General features: G+C 41.8%; 1 pseudogene; it reads right to left on the bottom strand.

The window, feature by feature from the left end:
• Positions 1-1848: 1848 nt before the first annotated feature.
• On the bottom strand, positions 1849-10246 carry LOC132213060 (large ribosomal subunit protein uL30m-like; annotated as a pseudogene).
• Positions 10247-23352: the final 13106 nt, after the last annotated feature.

Consider the following 23352-nt stretch of genomic DNA (forward strand, 5'->3'; position numbering starts at 1 on the left):
ATGGTATTACTATATATGTAATATTTCCTTGCACTAGACACTATTAAATGCTTTGCTCATATTCTCATTTCCTCATGGTATCAATTCTGAAAGAATATTACTTTTCAGATGAAACAATTTTAGCTCAGAGATTAACTGGTAGGGGTAAAAGCTAATAACGGGAAGAGCTGGGATAAATTCGGTCCCAAAGCCTAGTGTTTAACCATCATGCAAGACTGAAGATACTTGTTCAGGCTACAAATTTGATTTTGGTGGCTTCTTTGAAATTTCCATTCTGGTTTAAAACTTATGATCAAGTTTGATTGTATGGGGATTTTATTTCTCTTTAACCTCTAATTCCTATATCTCTTATGCTTTCTTTTAATTTTTGTTGCTTTGGGATTTGACCTGTATTTTATAATTTTTCTCTAAATTATTCAAGTTCTCCCTCCCCCCACCTCCCATGGAAGTACATGACATAACATTGAAAGTCAAGGGAGAAATAAGATTTAAATACAATATTTTGTTTTATAGCTTATTAAGCACATTTCTTAGATGTATACTTAATCACATTTTATTGAATATGATTAAGTACACATATAGGTTAATAAAATTATATAGGTTTAAAATGTACAATTCTATAATACATCATCCATTTTGTATGTGTTCATCTCCCCAAGTCATGTCTCTTTCCATCACCTGCCCCATTTCCCCTCTCCTGCCTCCCCCACCCCCATTCCCCCTCCTGCCTCCCCCACCCCCATTACCCCTCTCCTGCCTCCCCACCCCCATTCCCCCTCTTCTGCCTCCCCCACCCCCATTCCCCCTCTCCTGCCTCCCCACCCCCATTCCTCCTCTCCTGCCTCCCCCACCCCCATTACCCCTCTCCTGCCTCCCCCACCCCCATTCCCCCTCTCCTGCCTCCCCACCCCCATTACCCCTCTCCTGCCTCCCCCACCCCCATTCCCCCTCCTGCCTCCCCCACCCCCATTACCCCTCTCCTGCCTCCCCCACCCCCATTACCCCTCTCCTGCCTCCCCCACCCCCATTCCCCCTCTTCTGCCTCCCCCTCCCCCACCCCATTACACCTCTCCTGCCTCCCCCACCCCCATTACCCCTCTCCTGCCTCCCCCACCCCCATTTTCCTCTGATAATGACCATACTGTTCTGTTGTCTATGGGTGTGTTTTTGTGTTTGTTTTTCTTTGCTTAATCCCTTCACCTTTTCCACACAGCCCCCTACCCTTTCCACTCTGACAGCTATAAGTCTGTTTCTATTTTGTTAGTTTATTTTGTTCATTGGATTCCACATAGAAGTGAATTTATATTTTTAAACCGCTTTTAAATTTTCACCAGGAAATAAAAAATTGGTTGTTTGTTGGACAAATACTGTGCCAGGTGCTGGAGAAGACACCTGCCGTTTTGAAATTTTGCAAGAGAATGAGGAAGATGCAATGAGGTCGCTGAAGCAGAGCCTGCTGTTGGCCACTAGCAGCATTCTCCTAGCCACCTGCAAGATAGACTGCCTTCTCCAGCTCCCCGTAGTTACGTGGAGCCACTTACCAAGTAGCCAACAGAGGTCATCAAAAGGTTTGTGTACAAGTTTTTTGCTTCCTTCCTCCCTGTAGGCTGGGCTGGGATGCACGTGTGATGCCTTAGAACTCTGGTAGGCTATCTTGGACTTTAAGGCAAAGCCATGTGCTGAGGATAATGGAGTGACTATATAGAATGAGCCAGAGGCCCTGATGACTAAGGGAAGCTGCCCTACTAGTCCCAACCGTTTGCCTCTGGGTGTGTTTTACATGAGAGAAACTAATTTCTGGTTTAAGTCATAATTGCTCAATGCAAATTCAAATTATTTTTTCAGCATTTAAAATATTGTAATGAGAACATTCCTCACCATCTTTAAATAAAAAAGATGTGCACTTTTTAATCTGAAACAGCTCTGGCATTCGGACTGAATTGCCTCCTGGTCCACAGGCCTTGGACGCCACCTCACTACTAACTCCCCAGTGCTCTGGAGGCAGGGGTGAGCCATGGCCTCCTCTGTCGGAAGTCCTTGCAGCAAGCTCAGGGGTTTGATTCTTATCAAGTGTTTAACCACTTTTAGTTTCTGCATTCACTGAAGGATGCTCTTAGGAACTTGAGGAGTATGAACTTTTTCTAATCCAAGCATCTTTATCCCATTTTCCCCCAAAAAATGGTTGTCTTTGTATTTTTCATTCTGCTTACAGGATATGAGAGTGCTGTGGATCCCGTATTTTCATGATCTGCAGGTGAAGGCTGAAACACTTCATCTGGGATTCTTGGTAAATTTATGATGAATCCAATCTGTAGATGAATCCAATCTGGAGTCTCCAAATGAAGACTCCACACCTTTTGTCACAGTTTGTAGTCTACCTGGCAGGCTCTGAACTAATGAGTGCAAACTCCTGGCCCTGAGTGTGGTGACTGTGCTCTGGACAGGCAGCAGTTGCTAAATGCTGTTCAGTCTGTACTTACCACTGACAGGAAGCTGAGCCTCGGAGACACCACCAAGTGCTACACACAAACTCCGCCCACAAATTTATATTCTAACCAACCTAGCCTCTAGAAGGTTTAAACAGTTATGAGGAATGTTAGATTAGCATGAGGATCATCAAACAACCATGGATTCCCCATCATGGGACATGGCATCTCTTTTTTATTGTGATTGATAAATGGGAGCAGCTTAGAATACGCTGAGTTAGCACAGCATTTGAATATTGTTCCCTAGTTGTCCCCAAAAAAGATAAAGATAAAATTAGGTGGATTATAAGCTGCTTAAACAACTAAAGAAAATTAATGAATGAAATTGAAAGGCAATATAGGCATTTTAGTTATTTGGTGTCAGAACTGGGTTTAAGTCTCAACTGCCAGTTAAACTATCACCCTGGGTAAATTAGAGAGATTATAACCATCTGATCCATCTGGAGAGCATCTTCTAGGAGAGGGCCACATGGTTCAGAACCGTATTTTTGCCAACATCTTGAATGAAGACACAAAAAGTTGCTGCAGCATATATTGTGGATTGGTTTGCTCAATTTCATCCCAGCCTCTTCCTGGTATGCAGAGCCTGGGAAGCCCAAACTACATTTTTTAGACTTCCTCACAGCAGAGTTCTGGATATGAATTACATTCCCTCTACTTGATGCATTCCTGAAAGATTTGGAGGATGAAAATGAAGCAGAAGTGGTCCTCCTACCTACCCCCTTTGGATGACTTTCTTGCAAGCAAGGTCCTCGTGACGAAGCTTAACAGCCCAGTGTCCTAGGGCCCATTCTTGAGATTCTTAGGTTCTAAGGTTCATGTTCCAGTGACAGGTCACCAGTTCTGTGAATGGCAAGATGCCGTCGAGTGGTGGCAGTGATGGGAGCAGCAACAGTATCAGAACCTTTCTGGTCTGGCTTCCTGATCTCCAGTGGCTCCAGGTATGAACTCATTCCGCTGATGGTTGACTCTACCATATTGTTCTGGGAGTTATTTCTAGGGGCCTGGTCTAAAACTTGTTCTCCCATTTATGCATAAGCTCCTAATTCCCTGTATTAAGTCTTTTTCAGCTTAAAATGCCTAGAAAAAGCATTTCTTACATTTAACTCTGATTCATAGCCTAGAGGCTAGGAGTCAAGAACATCTGAGAGCTAGACCTGCTTCTGTCATTCTTTTCCCCTTTCTGTGCTTTATTAAGAAAAATGATCCATGTCCTGGTTACTTCCCAGAATCTTGTGAAGTTACATAAGATATGACAATATTTTGTAAACCCTAAGTATACACTATTATGGTTGTTCTAAATGCTTACATGAAAGGACAGATATATGCTCTGAAAATGTAAATAAAATACAACTATAGACAATGGAGAGAATATATGCAAACACTTTTTTAAATTTTTTGCATTTTATATATTTTTAACTTTTCAATAATATTGGTGGTGTTAGAATAGGTGATTTTGCTGAAACTGTTGTATATATAATGCAAACTATACAACGGGTAACTGTGTGATGTTCTAATTCTATGGTTCTATGGTTCCTGCCTTTCCTATATGAGCTGTGTCCCTGAATAACCAAATAACATAATGGGGGGGGGGTGGCTCTATGGCTCTATATAGAAATATTCTAGCTAATAAATGAGGAAGGAGTGATAAAATTGGACTATCATCATTTTTCAACCCATAATGAACTGAATCAATCCAGACAATAGGCATTGATAGCTACCAACATCATAAAAAGAGGCAAACAGACATGTGTCTCATAACAAAGGAACACAACTCACAATGAAGTAGTCTTGCCTCCAAAACTTATACTGAAATCTAATCAAGTCTCTCTATCCAATTACCAATATACGCAAAGTACATAGATTACGAAATAGCGTGTCATGGGGATGCAATCAGTAAAATCCAGAGTCTGGGAAACTCTACTGATCAAGCAGTCAAATTTTTTTAACAAATACATTTAAGGGGCAGAGAGCAATGGGAGGGGAACCTGTAGAGTAAAAGGGACTTTTTAAAAGTCTATTAAAGTTCATATTAAAATTTAAAAATACAAATAAAGAAACTAAAGTATAATGCTTAGGGATGCACAAATAGGTGATAAAACATAAAGAAAAGCAAAGAAATGATTGCCATAAAAATCATAGTAAGTGGACACAGAGGGCTTCTTGGATGACTGCCGAAGGGTGGGTTACAAAAGTTTGCTTACAATAATTTATTAACGTATTAATTTATTTTATGTGGCTTTCTGTATCTTATATTTTTCAGTTAGGCAGTATGTTGAAGATTGACAATTATAAGAAAATTTGCTGGTATGGCTCAGAGGTTGAGTCTCAACCTATGAACCAGGAGGTTCAATTCCCAGTCAGGGCACATGCCCGGGTGGTGAGTGTGCAGGAGACAGCTGACCAATGATTCTCTTTCATCATTGATGTTTCTCTCTGTCCCTCTCCCTTCCTCTCTGAAAACAGTAAAAAAAAAAAAAAAAATTTAAAAAGAAAGAAAATTTGCCTTTCCTATATCCATTATATTTAGGATAACCAAATATCCATACTTGATACAGGAAATTTTTCTTTAGTAAAAAATTCCAGGTAATAAATGTGGAAAGAGGGATAAAATGACCAAATTAATACTTTACAATCCCTATTGATAAATAATCCAGACAAAGACCAATAGATGAAATCGATAGGTAGGAGATGGATAAGAAATTGTATAGTGGAAGAATCAGGTCGTTGCCACCTTAACCCACTGATCAGTCTTGGCACTACTACCGATAAACATGGGACAAGCACACATTGGGTAACTTCCGTTTACAAGAAATGCAGGAGGTAGAGGAGCAAGTTAAATACCACAGGGACACAACCAGACCAGTCTGGACTCGAGAACATTCTCAAGGAAGCTTGAGAATGGTTTTCTCAAGTCAGTGGTATAAAGAAGTGGGGTGAGGAGGGCTGCCATAGGTTAAAATAGACTTAAGAGCCATAAAAACCACATGCCATGTGTGGCCTTGTTTAGAACGTGATTCAAACAAATCAGCAGAATAAAGATGTTTTTGAGATAATTGGGGAAATTTGAATACGGGCTGGGTATTAGTCAATCACAAGGAATCATTAGGCATAATAATAGCATTTCACTTGTAAGAAAATCTCAATACTATTTAGAGATGCACACTAAAATGTGTAGAAGTGAAAACATAGGATGTCTGGGATTTACTTTAAAATACTTTGGTGAAAGACAAAGGAAAGCAATAAAATCTTGGTAATTATTTAGTCTGGGTATGAGTTTATATAGATTTTTTTAAAAAAAAACCTATATATGTTTGAACATTTTTTTTTATTTTAAATGGCTTTGTGATTCCCTGTTCTAGTAAATAAGATATTTAAAATATTATTTAGCTTGAACTCGTTTGGCTCAGTGGATAGAGCATCGGCCTGCAGACCAAAGGGTCCCGGGTTCGATTCCAGTCAAGGGCACATACCTTGGTTGCAGGCTCCTCCCCAGGGCTCATGCAGAAGGCAACCAGTCGATGTGTTTCTCTCACATCTGCCTTTCCCTCTCTCTCGCACGGTCCCCAAAAATCAATGGAAAAATATCCTCGGGTGAGGATTAACAAAAAAAATAAAATAAAAGATATATATATATATATATATATTACTTAAACGCCAACCTCCTTTGGATGGTATTGATGGCATCACACACTCGGCTTCAAGGCCCATGAGCTGAGATGAAGGCAGGGACAGCTTCCCTAAAAGAAAATCAGGGCTGTTTCCAAAAGAAGGGGAATCCCAGCCAGGCAAAACACCCCAGAACAGATGTCCACTATTGTTCCCACAAACCTTTCTGAGCTTCGTTTTTCAAAATGAATGGGGACAAATAGAACCGCTTGCTGTTTCCTGAACAAAGCACACACTCTGATGCCTCTGTCTTGCTCAGGGTGTTCTCCTTTTTTTTCTTTTTCTTTTTTTTTAATGAATCATACTTCAAGTCTACCTCAACCACCACTGAGGGGGGAGCCTTTGCCCCTGCCTGTAAAATAAGAAGACTCCTGTGGCCTCTGTGATAGCATTCTTTATGCTTTGTATGTACAAGCATGTATGTGTCCATATCCCCACCAAATTGGGAGCTCCTTAAAGGCCCGCCCCTTTCATTGTATGCCTCAAAGCACCACGTCCAGTGACCTGGCTATGGCCGGGGCACTATCCTAGTTTGCTGAATTGAATTGCCACTGATGCTTTCAAATAGAGTTTCTCAAGAAGGCACAAAATATTAAGCTGAGAAATCGTCATCCTTCATCAGAGCAATAAATAGAACATTTTATTATCTAATCTCTCTTGCCTCTTTGAAGCCATTGGAGTAAATCTTAGATCCAAATTGTCTATAGCCAAGATGCCTGCTTTGAGATTGGTAGGGGGAGACTGAGATGTGTTTGCATTTTGAAATATGTTAATTTCTTTGCCAACCTCAGCAGATGGCCTCCCTGATGGCTTGTAACAAAAATTTTAACTGATTTGACAATAGCCTTATGGTCTTCCTGGTTGGATGCCAAATATTTGCATTAAACAAACCTTTGATTAAGCTACTATTTTATTGTGTGAGTTTGTAAGTGGAAACATTCTCTTCCAATAAAAATATAATCTTTTTATATTTCTATTTTTAATTTGGTGATGGGTCGACTGTGGTCTTTGCAAAATTATGCTATATTAATATATATTTTTTAAATTAAAAAGTTCTTTTGTAAAGGAAGTCTTGAGTTAGGCGTGTGTTTGCATTTGCAGGTCAGAAGTGCTTCTTTTTCTTGTCTGCGTGAGGTGGTCCTAAATAGGGGAAGTGGGCTTCACCTACAGGAAGGGAGGGAGCAGAAGGCTAACATTTCTTGAGCACTGGGATAGATACCTTCACTTAACTGTTCCAAAAAGCTAAGGTCAATTTGGGGCTTTGAACATAATCACAAAGTGAGGGCGAGTCCCTCCTACTTCTCAAAGATCCGCCATCCACCCACAGGAAACTCCACTTCTCTGGAGGCCCTCACTGTAACCTTCCTAAGTTTGCCCATCTCCAGTGGTCTACATGTTTTTATCTCATCACTTATTTAACTGATTCCTGGGTCCTTAGAACTGATATCTTAGAGAAGTTAGGTCACCCTCCCTCCTTGCTCAGATGGAAAAACAGGGTTTGGAAGTCGAGACCAGTACCCACGCTGCCTGGCTGTGGCCCAGTACTTTTTCCGCTACAAATTCAGGGCCTCCCTGAGAAGGCGCAGGGGAGGTGAGATGAGATGAAGCAACCACATGTACAGTTTCCTGTGACTTGTAGCTGCAAGCACCCTGCACTGCTAGGCCTCTCCTGCTGCTGGCTGCTCCCTCCACACTGCGCTTCTGCGTCTTGGCCCTTCCCCAACCACCTTTGTAACTGGACAGCATTACATGAAGTGTCTGTGTGTGTTGTGGGTGAGGACAGATCCCAGGGAAGAGACTTCCATGAAAACAAATTCATATTTGGTTCCTTTTCTCTATTCTAGAGGCAGAGATGCTCAAGCAAGGTGGTCTTCCTGCACAGATGTGCCTGGTTATATATCGGGCGTCTTCTGGAGAAGGGCTACATCGCGCTCTGCCTGGAAGCATGCCACCTGGCCTTCTGCCCAGGTCGCCTGCATCATCCATTCCGTGGCTCATTTCATGAGGAAGCTTTGTCACTGGATGATTTTGGCTCCATGGTCCTGATTCCTTCAATGAATGCCCAGGATGTGGCATTCAACCTTGTAATGGTTTTCTTCTAGTTCTGGATGGAAATGATCAGATAATGCATTAAAGCTAGGCTGTTCCTGAGCCCTTTAAGTCTTCAGGCTGCTTGATACCAGGGACAAAGACATATATTTTTTCTATTCCCCCAAATGAACACTCATATGAAAGATATGTAATAATTAAATCTCCCTTATTAATTGAATTCTGCCAAGAGATGAGCAACTCCCCAGACGGATATCAGAGCCAGGCAAAGCGGCTGTCAGCTTGAGGATGGCATCTGTTGGAGCAAACTCCTGCTCTCCCTGGCTTCTTGATCCAGGCAAAAGACACAAAAAGTTGTTGCATTGGATACCTGCCTTGAGCTCTAGATCAAGGCAAAATGCCAAGGCTTACATGAGCTTTTGCTCCCCATTTCCTACCGTGAGCTCTCATTAGCAGACAGCAGGTAGGAGAGCACGCTTTCAAAACTGAAAGGAAGTCAATGGGGGAATGATTTGCTTTACAGAAATCTGTTCTGCATGCAAGGTTCCGGGAATATCTTAAAATGTGGTCCATTACAGGTTAAATGCAACATCTAAATAAACCTCAGATCATCTAGCCCAGTGGTCGGCAAACCGCGGCTCGTGAGCCACATGCGGCTCTTTGGCCCCTTGAGTGTGACTCTTCCACAAAATACCACGTGCAGGCGTGCACTACAGTGCGATTGAAACTTCATCGCACATGCGCAGAAGTTGGTTTTGGGCCTGGACGAGTCTATTTTGAAGAAGTGGCTCCGAAGAGGTGGATGTTGGTTGGTCGGGCCCGGCACAGGTGGCTGTGGGATACGCAGTGCGGGGGAGGTGTGCGCTATTCATGCAGGAGTTGAGGGAGCCAGTCAGTCAGCAGTCTAATGTGCAGTGGTTAGTGCTAGTCGCGTTTGCAAGTCGCGCACGGGTGACAAAAGTACCTACTCGAAGCATAAAGTTACCTGTATTTTTCCAACCAGCTGCAAATCCTACAGGTATTTTTGTCATCAATTTAAGAATTGTAATTCTTTTGTGTTGGTGGCTTTAATATTATAAAATGAAACATTTTGACATGGCTACAAAGAAGAAGCAAAGAAAAACGGAAGATGAAAACTGTGAATTTAAAGTTGAATGGACCGAGACTTTCACATTTATTCAAAACTTAAATGGCCTTCCGACCTGTCGTATTTGTCAGGAAAAATTGGCGCATAACAAGAAATCAAATTTGACACTTTACAACTAAACGCGTGTCATTTAGTACTAAATATCCTGTCGGTGATGCAAGGAAGAAAGCAGTTGAGGAACTTCAGAAGAGTCAAGAAAAATCAAGTTCTGTATTTAATTACTGGATGCAATCTTCCAACGATGTTAATATTGCAAGTTTTATGGTTAGTCAAGAGATTGCTAAGAGAGGAAAACCATATACAGATGACGCATACATAAAAAATTGTTTTATAAATGCATCCGAAGAGCTATTTCGGGATTTTAAGAACAAAGCAGATATTCTAAAAAAAATTTAAAGAGTTACCATTGCCTGCTAAAACAGTGAAAGATAGAACAGTCAAAATGTCTTAGAATACAGCCAACCAGCAAGTCGAAGATCTTAAATTGGTTTCAGCTTTATCAATAGCAGTTGACGAGTCTTGTGACATAAATGATACAGGGCAAGTTTCACTTTTTGTACGATTTATTTCACCTACAGGTCCTAAAGAAGAACTTTTAGGATTATTGCCACTCAAAGGTCAAACACGTGGAGAGGATATAGCAAATGCTGTAATTGAGTGCATTGGAAACATCATATTCCACTCGATAAAATTGTCTCAATTTCAACAGACGGGTCGAAAAGTATGACCGGTGTAAGAAACAGGTTTGTTGCTATTTTGAAAGAAAAAAATTAATCACGAGATACTTACTTACCATTGCATCATTCATCAAGAAGCGCTTTGTGCGCAGATATTTCCAGAAGAAATTTGCAAAGTTATGGATTTGGTGTATTTCATGGTAGACATTACGTCTCATCTAAATCAGCTTAATCGTAAACTACAGGGGAAAGGAAACACAGTTTTTTCGATGTTAGAAGAAGTTATTTCATTTGAAAACAAATTACCTCTTTTTGCTCAAGATTTTGAAAGAGAAACTTTGATTCACTTTCCACGCCTGTTGAAACATTGCCAAGAAAATAATTCTAATATTGACATTTGCTATTTCAAAACAACACTTTTCAATATGAGGGAAGCTTTTCCCAACAGGTTTCAGGAATTCAGAAACAGCAAAGCGACGTTAGCCTCTGTTAACACTAGATTGCCCAAGGAAGTCATTTTGACTGCTTTTTAATTTCAATTAGAAAAACAATTATGTATATAAGGACACAATGTCTTAGAATTTTGTGACTTTTTGTACAACATATAAATGCGTTTATTAATAATTGTAGTTACCTCCCCCTCCTTCATTTCCGGTATATATATATGTGTGTTATACCTATATTGCCCAAAAGCAGTCATTTTGACTGCTTGGGGAAATTTTAACTCTTATTATTGAATTGAGTAAATTTCTTATATGACCAGTTCGGCTCTGTATTGAAATAACAGTTTTCATTTTTTTTCGATTACCGTCACATGATAACATACAAGTACATGATAAATTGTCGATACTTGATAAGTTGCAGTTGCTCAATAAGCTAAACTAGTACTTGTTATTCGAATCTTTATGCAGTGATACTTGTTCTAATAAGTTGTTTATTTTATTTCTTTTGTGCCCTAAATTCATGAAAGAAATGTCGAATAGAAGTGAGTTATTGGAAAAGCTAAGGAACATAAGTGAAGAGTGCTCCGATATTATTCTTTCACAATGCAGTCATTTTGACTGCTTTTGGGCAATATAGGTATATACTAAATTTCAGTTTTCTAGTGTTAAAAAACCTCTCAATACTACTGTAACAGAATTAAATTTTTCTCCCTTTAATATTGACATTGGCAACTTTGAAATGCAATTGCTGGATTTAAAAAACAAAGAACTGTGGAGCTTGAAATTTGAACGTCTTTGTGCTGATATAGAAATATTGGAAAAAAATAAATGTGAACTTAGTTCACAGCACAAGTGGTCTGCTTTGAAAGACCTGGAGAAGGAAGATATGTTGATTTTTAACACCTGGAATAGTATTCCTGACTCATATAATCAACTGAAAAACTAGCGTTTGCTGTTCTTTCCTTATTTGGGTCTACATATTTATGCGAACAATCATTTTCAAGCATGAATCTTATCAAGAGTAAATTGAGAAGTCGTCTTATTGATGAGAACCTGGAATTGTGCCTAAAATTAAAAACAACAAGCCAAAACCGGTTTGGCTCAGTGGATAGAGCGTCGGCCTACGGATTGAGGGGTCCCAGGTTCGATTCCGGTCAAGGGCATGTACCTGGGTTGCGGGCACATCCCTGGTGGGAGATGTGCAGGAGGCAGCTGATCGATGTTTCTCTCTCATCGATGTTTCTAACTCTCTATCTCTCTCCCTTCCTCTCTGTGAAAAATCAATAAAATATATTTAAAAGAAAAAAACAACAACATACAAACCTGACTTACCCAAACTTTCCAAGGAGATGCAAGGCCATTGTTCACATTAGTGTTTGTCAGTCATTGTCATGATTTAATTTTATGGATATTGTAAGGTAAATTATAAGGAATTTAATTTTATCAATAAATACTATTGTTATCAAGTATGATATCAAGTTTTATTCAACATACCTATAGTTTAACTAAGACTTAAAACTTTAAATAAAGTTTATTAAGTTAATATTAGGGAACGTTATGGAGTGAAAGAAGATGTAGTGTCGAGGATTGAGAAAGGTATGTTGAGATGGTTTGGACATATAGAGAGGATGAATGAAAGAGATAGACGAAACAAGTATACAAGACGAGTGTGGATGGGAGAGTTGGAAGGGGTCGACCTCAGCAAACGTACCTCGATCAGTTTGAGGGTGTTTTTAGCAAAGGCCAGTTTTTTTGTTTTGTTTTGTTTTGTTTTAAACATATTTTATTGATTTTTTTACAGAGAGGACGGGAGAGGGATAGAGAGTTAGAAACATCAATGAGAGAGAAACATCGACCAGCTGCCTCCTGCACATCTCCTACTGGGGATGTGCCTGCAACCAAGGTACATGCCCTTGGCCGGAATCGAACCTGGCACCTTTCAGTCCACAGGCAGACGCTCCATCCACTGAGCCAAACCAGTTAGGGCAGCAAAGGCCAGTTTAGGAGTACCCTAATTAAGTTAATAATAATGTACCTACCTATATAGTTTAAGTTTAAACAATTTGGCTCTCAAAAGAAATTTCAATCATTGTACTGTTGATATTTGGCTCTGTTGACTAATGAGTTTGCCGACCACTGATCTAGCCAATGACATGTCTAGATGATCTTTAAAATGCTTCCCTTTCATCATATATGCATAGAATTATCTTTCTAAAAGAAGTAGGAAAAATAGGAATGTTAATAAACTAGAGGCCCAGTGCACTGATTCATGCACTGGTGGAGTCTCTAGGCGTAGCCTACAGGGATCAGGCCAAAACTGGCAGTCCAACGCCACCTGCCGCTCCTTATCCTGGCCCCGCTGTGCCTGCCGCCACTGCCGCTCTGTAGGCTTGCTGCAGCTCTGCTGTGGTCTCCGGGCTGCTGCGGCCAGTTGTGAGCCCTGAGTCTCGCACCCCTCAGTCAGCTGAGCAGTGCTCCCACTGTGGGAGCACACTGACCACCAGGGAGCAGCTCCTGCACTGAGCATCTGCCCCCTGGTGGTAAGTGAGCATCATACTGACCAGTCGACCGGTTGTTCGGTCGCTTAGGCTTTTATATATATAGACTAGAGGCCCAGTACACGAAATTCATGCACGGGTGTGTGTGTGTCCCTCAGCTCAGCCTGCACCCTCTCCAATCTGGAACCCCTCGAAGCATGTCCGACTGCCCATTTAGGCCCGATCCCACTGGGCAGTCAGACACCCTTCTCATAATTCAGGACTACTGGCTCCCAGCCGCTTGCCTGCCTGCCAGCCTGATCACCCCCTAACCACTCCCCTGCCAGCCTGATCGATGCCTAACTGTTCCCCTGCCAGCCCAATTGCCTCCAACTGCCCTCCCCTGCAGACCTGGTCCCCCCCAAACTGCCCTCCCCTGCAGGCCTGGGTCCCCCCAACTGCCCTCCCCTGCAGGCCTGGGTCCCCCCAACTGCCCTCCCCTGCAGGTCTGGGTCCCCCAACTGCCCTCCCCTGCAGGCCATCTTGTGTGTACATGGGGGTGGCCATCTTGTGTTGGAGTGATGGTCAATTTGCATATTACTCTTTTATTAGGATTAGTTCATAGTTGTGAAAATGTTTTACAATATTTCTAATGTTCAATCCCTTATTAATTTGCATGTAACTTTAAAACTTTTTATCAGGGAAATTTCAAACAAATATATAAGTTAAGAGAACAGTACAATGAACCCTCATGTACCTTTAACTCAACTTAAATAAGTTTCAATTCACAGTCAATCTCATTGCATCTGTACCCCAACCCATTTCCCCTTGCCCTCCAGAGTATTTTGAATCTCAGATATATCATTTATTTTAAATATTTCAACAAGCTGTAACCAAAGTTCTCAAAAAAGACTGTTTAGATCACTCCTGATTTTTAGTAGTCAGCAGTTGCCTAAAATTTTGATAGTTTTTGTAAAAATAAGCACACATTTATTATAAATTTCTTTACACTAAGATTTAGGTACTTCATTCATTATACATTCAGAAAAACTTATTAACTGCTTATTATACATTCAGCTTATTTGGAGTATGAGATTTATTGGGATGATCACTCTGTAACTATATAATGTCTAATCACTGGGGTGTACATTTGAAACTAATATAATATTGTATGTCAACTATAATCGAAAAATAGAAAATGACTTAAAACTGAAAAAAATGCAATAAGAGAGATTTATGTCTTCTTGAGAAGTAACACAGTGCATGCCTCCATATAGATTAAAGCTGAAGCAATCTGTAGTATCAATGAGGTACTTTGGGAGAGAGTATCAAAATTAAGTTAGATTAAAGCAAAAATTGCATGCAGTTTTTCAGTTTTACCACTAGGTGGAGAACTCATCTTCTCACCAATATGAGCGAGACCAATCTCCATTGCCTGCTTTGAGGAAAGCTTCACGCTAGGGGCTGCAGATGATCAAAATTAAGATGCAGATGGTGCCTTAAATGCTCCTGTAGTCTGGTGGGGAAAGGCAAGACCTCAATAATCTATATTTCAAAGCAGAATACAAACATCAAAATACGGACAAGAAGTTCTATGGAAAATAAAAAGAAAGAATAACTCCAAAAAGTTAGAAGTTTTTTGGATGAGGTAGTACAGTGTTTGAGTTTTGAAGTTCAAGTAGCATTTCAACAGGCTGGGTTGAAGAGTGCTGCATAAACCCACACAGAGGCAGAAAGGCATGGTAACGTGTCCGTGGAACACCAAACAGTACAGTTTTCTTAGCGGGGAAAAGACAATATGTAGTTTAGAACTATAATGCGGAGAGGAAGAGGTTATAACTATTCAATCAGTGACGTGGGAGTTGGGCAGGGGGTTGGGGGGGTGGTGGTTTCTTTGAGGCTCCAATCAATGATCCAGGCTCTTCTCTTCCAAATTCCTTCCTCAGGCAGAGTCAGGACTCCCTCTTCCCCTTCAAGGGCACATACCTCAGTTGCAGGCTCAAACCTCCCCCCCCCCGGACCCCCCACTACCATGTGTGAGAAGCAACCAATGGATGTGTCTCTCACTCATCACTGTTTTTCTCTTTCTCCCCTCTTCCTCCCTCCCCTCCACTCTCTCTGTTAAACACACACACACACACACACACACACACACACACACACTAAACAAATGAAAAAATATCCTTAGGTGAGGATTTTAAAAAATATCTATTGAAGTAAGAATATAATGAATGCAACATTTTATTTTTATTTTGGGAGGAGAGAGAGAAACATCGGTTGGTTGCCTCCCACATGTGCCCTGTAGGCCCCAACCAGGAATGGAACCCATCATCTTTCAGTGCACGGGATGACACTCCAATCAACGGAGCCACACTGGCCAGGGGGTCGTGAGATACTTTGAAATATATTAATGTGTTTTTATTCTTGTACTTCTTTGACCACAACTTGCCCTCTAATTTTTAGCCTGTTTGCATTAGGAAGGATTAGGATTTTAACAGCAGGAATGCACAGAATCATTATTTAACCCTCGAAGCCCATTTCAAAAGCAAGAGTCTTAAAAACCAGGGGTATATTTAGGATCTAACCAGGAAAACAGAACTTAAAAAAGAGGAAACATAATGTAGGTAACTGGATTCGCAAGAGATGAGAAGACAGCGAGCATGGTGAGGTCACCCAGAGATGAACACCAGAAAGACTGGAGAGGCAAAGGGAGGGGACTGTTAGTGCAGGAAGCTGGACCCACAGTGGAATAGAGATACCGCGGAGACAGAGAGAAATGCTGACTTCTCCCTTCACACACAGTGGCTGAACCAGCCAGAGCGAGCTGCTATCGCGGCCTGCAGGCATCAGCAGCAAACCAGAGCATGGGCAGCAGCAGGGCAGGAAAGGACTGGGGGACGAAGGAGCCAAATCTGTGCACCATTTACAAAGGCCGGCCATTTGCGATAGAACAGGGCTTTGTTCTGCGTTGTTTTGTTTTCAATGTCTAAAACATTCTCTTTAAATCTCTAGGTCCAAAGGACGGGAGGGCTAAGTTTGGTGTTTTGTTTGTTTTTTGTTTTGTTTTTATTAATCTTCACCTGAGGATATCTTTCCATTGATTTTTAGGGAGAGTGGAAGAGAGAGGGAAAGACAGAGAGAAACATTGATGTGAGAGAAACACATCGACTGGCTGCCTCCTGCATGAGCCCTGGGGAGGAACTTACAACCAAGGTATGTGCTCTTGACTGGAATCGAACCCGGGGCCCTTTGGTCCGCAGGCCAACGCTCTATCCACTGAGCCAAACCAGCTAGGGCTAGAGTTTTTAATATAACCCACAGAGTATAGTACATGAGCTGATGGTTATTTTCCGTCACACAAAAAGGCAAGCAAAGCCTCCCTGGATTGGAAGGAGAAGCTTGGAGCAGAGGCTGACGGGGCAGGATTCTCAGGCTGCATGAACGGGGACAGGTGAGGACACAGCCTCAAGCCTGGGGTTCCTAGAGAAGGGGTTTGGGCATTATTTTTTGTCCGAGAATTTGGGAGGACACCGTCTTAAAGAATGCCCCACACCAACACGGGAGCGACAATAGAGTAGCAGTGGTGGGGTGGGGTGTTGAGACACAGAAACAGCCTGTGATTATCGTTTTCCATGGGTTTTCTGGGATTACGTGATTCCTGGACAAGGTCCAGAGCAGACACCTTGAGCGGGAGGCCCAGGCAAGCACCATGTGCATCCAAGCAGGTGACGGCTAGTGGTGCACGCAGCAGAGACTAAGCCACCTCAGCTGGACAAGGTGTCGCCTTAGGCCAGCAAGGTGCAGGGGTCAGCAGATCTGTGGGCGGGCCAGGCACTCCTCCCCACAGCACGATGCTGGCTGCTGGCCACCTGCCACCTGTACTCGGAGCACAGCCCGGGGGTGAAAAGGTAGGAAGGTTACAAATAGAGTTTGACTCTGAAATAACTACATTTGAATCCCAAGTTGGTTAGTAGGGTGGGAAAATAATTATCCTCTGCCCTTCGAAGTTCTTAGCTGAGGGACCTATAACAAAAGACAGCTCGACAAGAAAAACATGAACCGAAGTTTATTAACATGTATCATGCATATAACGCATGGGAGACCCCAGAGGTGAGTATCAAAGGTTGGGATAGAACTTTAGAATATGTAGTGTCTTAGCAAAGGAACCATAAATTTTAGAGAAATAACAAGACAAAGGAAAAGGAGCTGCGTCTCCATGGGTGGTGGGAAACTAATGGGAGATAGAGGCTGGGCAGTAATGGTTGATATATAGATTCTACTGGAGCCATCTCTGGGTTGGTTAACTTCTGTCCTTCCTGGTAGAGAGAGGCAGTGGGACACCTTTGTAAATGTATGTCCTGCTTTTTGGCAAATAGCGGGAGCTTTTCTTTCTTTTTCTTTTTTTAAGGAAACTGTTTCATAGACAAATAGAATTTTAAAATATTTTAATTGAGGTATAATTGACATAACATATTAGTTTTGGATGTACAACATAACGATTTGATATTTGTACACATTGCAAAGTGATCACCATAATGAATCCAGTCAACATCCATCACCACAGATGATTACAAATTTTTTTTCTTGTGGTGAGAACTTTCATGATCCACTCTCCTAGCAACTTTCAAATAAGCAATACAGTATTATTAACTATCGTCACCAGGCTGTACATTACATCCCCTGTGACTTTTTTTGTATCTGTTTCTTCTCAATAGCCTTTTGCTCAAAATAATCCTTATCTCAAAGTGGCATATTTGGGGGTGGCAAATTCTGCTACTCTTCATTTAATTTTCCAAAAGAGATGAGTTTTTAAATTAGACATATCTGAGTTACCTTGAAGGGGCAGGATGAGCTGTTGAATTTGTAGAAATGACAGCTTGCTTCTATTTTTTGTCGACAAATAAAAAAACTTACAGTTCGCCCAGCCAGCATGGCTCAGTGGTTGAGCATCGACCTAAAACCAGGAGGTCATAGTTCGATTCCAGGTCAGGGCACATGCCCAGGTTGGGGGCTTGATCCTCAGTGAGGGTTGTGCAGGAGGCAGCTGATCAACGATTCTCTCTCATCATTGATGTCTCTCTCTCTCTCTCTCTCTCTCTCTCTCTCTCTCTCTCTCTCTCTCTCTCTCCTTTCCTCTCTGAAATCAATAAAAGTATATTTAAGAAAAACAACACAAAAACAAACTTACATTTCTTTCCACCTGAACCTAAACTTTAAACCTATTTCATGTGCATGGTTTCTGGCAACTGCACCTGCTCTGAATTTAAACACAAACCACACACACACACACACACACACACACACACACACACAAATCTTTCTCTCTCTCTCTCTCTCTCTCTCTCTCTCTCTCTCTCTCTCTCCCTCTCTCTCTCTCTCTCACACACACACACACACACACACACACACACACACACACACACACACACACTACTTTTCAGCCCTTCGATGGCCTTTGTTCTAGTTACTAGGCTTTTCCCTGGAGTAATAAATGCCATTCTAATGGGTGGAGAATCATTGAGCAACAAGTGTCATTTTTGGAAAGAAAGCAAATCTTGGTTAAACATTTCCAAGTATCACCCAAAATTCCAAATTCATTTCTTCTCCAAATGAATTATCCTTTGTCACCACAAAGACACTTACTCTCTAGATGTCCCCACTTCTAAGGAGCCCTCTGTGTAGAATCTGTTTTTCTCTCTCTTTGCAAGCCCTCTAACTTTACCTTAGGTGGCCTTGGTCTTAAGCAAAATCCTCACAGCCATCCCTAGTCAGGCTTCCCTTCACTCTCCTACTGACCACACCTCTAATGAAGCTTCGGCCAAGATGTACGGAGCCTCCCCTGATGGGGGATGAGCTTCGGGTGGCATTAGATGGGCCTGGAGTGGAGGAGTGCAGGTTGAGCACCGCTCAGCCCTAGGGCACCACTCTTACCCTACACGCATGCATCACACCACCGCCCACCTGTCAGCTCCTCCTCACTGTCCTCTGTTCCTGCCGCTAAGTGCAGAACCTCTGGCCCAGTTTCACAGAAGCTTCTCCTCTGCTGCAAGCGCGGGAGGAATTGCGGTTTGGAGTGTGGGTGGCAACTTGGGAACCTGCCTGTTACTTGACTTTCAAACAATCCACCTGCTTTTGCTCATTTCTCTCTCTCTCTCTCTCTCTCTCTCTCTCTCTCTCTCTCTCTCTCTCTCACACACACACACACACACACACACTCACACACTCACACACTCACACACTCACACACCTCACCCTCTGTCTGGTGAGGTCCTCAGCACTTCTAATTCCTGAGCATTTCCAAGGTCCTCTGGCTAATTCCACTCACTTCCCACTCTTTAAATCCTGGAAAGGTGAGGGGGAAATATTAGGTGGGGGCCCCTCCAGACAATCTTAAGATACTAAGCAAGCTGAAACAACTGTAGGAAAATAAAATTCTCATATAATTAAAAGAAAGCTCCAGATTCAAGGTTAAAAAATGGATGCACAGAGAGCACTGAGGTCACTGAGATGGCAATATCCCCGTGTCAGAGCCACAGTGGCCGTGGTCTTCCCAAGAGTGCAGCTTCCTGGGAGATGGACACGGCCTGAGTGATGGAAGCAGAGACCCTCAGATGTAAGTGTCCTCTTCAGAGATGCATCTGACAGGGCTCAAACCCTGATGGAAATAGAATCCACCAGCTCTCAGTGTATGGGGCAACCCTTCAACCCCCGGAGCCACACCAGTGGCTTGAACATGCGGCTTCTAAAGTAGAAGATGTATATCCTTGATGAACGTATATATTCCATCTCATTCTCTCTTTCTCCAGAACATAAATCCATAGAGCACGGTGCTATATTGAGTTAGTCAGCAAAGCCAGTCTTTTTGACTTGGGCTTAGATAACTATATTTTCTCTAAATACATACTTTGCTGTTGTCAGTCTTGAAAAACTGGGTTGGATGGAAGCTGCTCTTCATATTCAGAAGCCATTCCGGGCCAGTTTTTCATTTCTTTCTCTGTATCTTTAGCCTGTACTGCCCTTTGCTCTTTCAAATGGAGATAATTTGATCAACTAATACTTCACAAGGGAGCCAAGAAGACTCGTTGGGGAAAGGATCATTTCCTCAATAAGCGGTTCTGGGAAGACTGGATAACCACATGCAGAGCAATGAAATTGGACCCCTTTCTTTCTTTTTTTTTTATTGCTTAAAGTATTACAAAGGGTATTACATATGTGTTCTTTTTTCCCCCCGCCCTTGACAGTCCCCTAGCCTCCCCTATCCCCCAGTGTCTTATGTCCATTGGTTATGCTTATATGCATGCATACAATGGACCCCTTTCTTATACTACTCACAAAAAGCACCTCAAAATGGGTTAAAGATTTTATGTAAGACCCCAAAGTATCAAACTCCCAGGAGGAAAACATAGGGAAAAGCTCCTTGACATTGGTTTTGGCAAGTACCTTTTGGAAGTGACTCCAAAATTACAAACAAAAAAAGTGTTGGCTAGAACAAACAGTACACTTTTGGGGCGACCTGGAGCTTTCTCAGGCAGGGACGTTAAGGGGGACCAAGATCATCCTAGGGATGAGGCCTTGAGCTGTTAGAGACCATGTTAGTTAAGTCTTTTAATGTGGGGGGAGGGTAGTGAACAAAAAAATCATTTGTGCTGAGAATCTTAGTTTGTATAGGCCAAGGTTGAGAAGAGGGCTCAATGGGTCCTAGCTAGAATTTGGTCGAGGAGAGAATATCACTCTCCACCTATCAGGAGCACATCGTCCTTGAATCTTTAACTAAAAGAAAAAAACTTGCATGCTGTTTTCCCACCTTATTCCAGCAAAAGCATTTCTTCCTTCTGAACTAATAGCATCTATTATAGTACTTCTCATATAGAAAATTATTGCCGTACCTCTTAGCAAATTTCATCATCTTATTTCGTTATGCACCTGCTCATGCATTTGTCTTGGCTACCCAATTAGGTCACAATTTCCTGTAGGAACATCAGGCTAATGTCTCTGACACCTTTTTACAGTTAAAGGTTCTGTGCAGTGCTTGGTTCAACTGGAAGGGACCAATCCATTTTCATTCATTCCAAAACTTTTTAATGGGTACTCACTATATGCATATCATTTTTCCAAGTTTAGTAACACCCAGGCTCAACTTTTATTCTTGGCTCTCTCATTTCCCCATCAGATTCCTACAACATACTAGAGAACTCAAATACATGTTTTCTTTGCAGGTTTAAAAAACCAAATGGGCAAAGGATTTGAAGAGACATTTTTCCAAAGAAGACATATGATTGGCCAACACGTACATGAAAAGATGCTCGACATCACTAAGATGCTTGCTATCTCACTATGATTTGGATTTGCACATCAGGGAAATGCAAATCCAAATCATAGTGAGATATCACCTCACACTTGTTAGAATGGCTATTATCTAAAAAACAAGAGGTGAGTGTTGGAGAGGCTGTGAAGAAAGGAATCCTTGTGCACTATTTTTTGGGAGTGTAAAGGAAAGGTTTGGTTCCTATTCTCTTTTTACTTAAATTAGTTTGAGTTGGAAGAAGAATCTCATGAGCTTCTGCTGGAAGGCTTTACCAAAGGAGTGACTTTTAAGTTGAATTCAGACAGATGAGTAGTATTTATTTTTATGTATTTATGTATTTATTTATTTACAAAACAAAACAAATTATTTTATTTTATTAAAAATTTCCAGTTTATAACCAAAATATACAACCACTACATTTAAAATCAGGGTGAGTAGTATTTAAATGGGAAAGGGATGGAGAATAAAAGTCTAGCAGTGGTTCTCAACCTGTGGGTCACGACCCCTTTGGCGGTCGAACGACCTTTTCACAGGGCTTGCCTAAGACCATCCTGCATATCAGATAGTCACATTACGATTCATAACAGTAGCAACATTGCAGTTATGAAGTAGCAATGAAAATAATTTTATGGTTGGGTCACAACATGAGGAACTGTATTTAAAGGGCCAGAAGGTTGAGAAACACTGGTCTAGGGCAAGGAAATAAATAGCCTGAGCAAAGACCTTTGAGTGAGAAGGAACAAAAAGCATGTTGACGATTTCAAAGAAGGCCAATGTGGGTGGATTATAAGAAGCAAGGGTTAAGGGTAGTGCAAGAATTTGAAGAAGGTAGAAAATATACAGAGTGAATATTCTTGGTCCCTACCTGTGATCCATTTGCCAAACCTCTTTCCTCATTGACCTCCAGTTTTGTTCAGGTACCAGCGCTTATCCACAGACTTTGCGTCTCACAGGAAGATCCTTGGCTCACAAAGTAAAGGTAGTAATCCTGCCGCTGGCCAGCAAATGGCTTAGGGATGGGAATGTGTCCCAGTGTGGCAAATGATATTTGCGTTATTGAAACCGTTTAGGAAAGTTCTTCCTTCTATGTGAGTGGTAGTGATGGAAAGTCAATCTCGCTCATCCATATTGAATGACGGCAAAGGACCCCGTTGCCTCACTTGCTGCTGGCAGGCATTGTGTGACCTTGAGAGGAGTCCGCCTGAGAACAAAACCTAAACATTAGAGGAGGATGGAGCTAAGGGAACTGCAAGAAAACAGGGCAAGAGCCCTGAGCATACTGTACCTGAAGCCTGACTATGTCTAGACTTCTAGGTATGTGAGCCACATTCATTGTTTAAGCCTTGGCGTTGGTTTTCGGTTATATGGAGCAGAGAGCCTCTTAACTGAAACAACAGATGTCCAGGTATAGGCCCCCGAATGATAAGTCTAGTATGGAATCAACTGGACAGAGGACTGGGAGTTCTGGTGAGAAAATCATAAGAAGAGAATCTAGTTTGGTGTGGTATGGGGCTGACGTAAGAAATGTCCAAACCTGTGGAGAATTTTTACTTGTAGAGTTTATTTGAGCCAAACTGATGACATATGCAGGGGGAACAAGATCTCAAACATTCCAAAGATTAACAGTTTTGCAGCTTTTATGCATTTGAAATTAAGGAGGGAATGTACATGGAGGTGGGAGGAAGCAAGGCAGGGAGGGGATTGGTTACAGGATAGTTGACAAGATAATGTGCTATTTGAGGGTCAATACCCCCTTAGAGAGGTATTGCTTCTGGTATTTCAAAAGTGTGTTAACCTAAATGCACAAGAACAATGGACAGGCTGGCTTAAAACCTTTTACTAAAGAAGTTATAGGCCTGGGCATGACTACCCACCATGACCTGCCTACTTAGGAATTTATGATCAGATTACCCTATGAGGTTACTTCCTATAGACCTCCCCCTTTTTTGTCCGCACTGGTGTTTTTACTCCGCTTTTGTTGTTGCCTACCTTTAGTAAGGTCTTGTATAAACCGTACGCTAGTTGGATTTTCCTTGCCCATGAGACTGTGCTGAGAGTGCCTTGAACCAGATTCCAGGTTCCTCCAGATACCTTTGAAT

This window comes from Myotis daubentonii, chromosome 1 (assembly GCF_963259705.1).
Source record: "Myotis daubentonii chromosome 1, mMyoDau2.1, whole genome shotgun sequence".
Classification (NCBI taxonomy): domain Eukaryota; kingdom Metazoa; phylum Chordata; class Mammalia; order Chiroptera; family Vespertilionidae; genus Myotis; species Myotis daubentonii.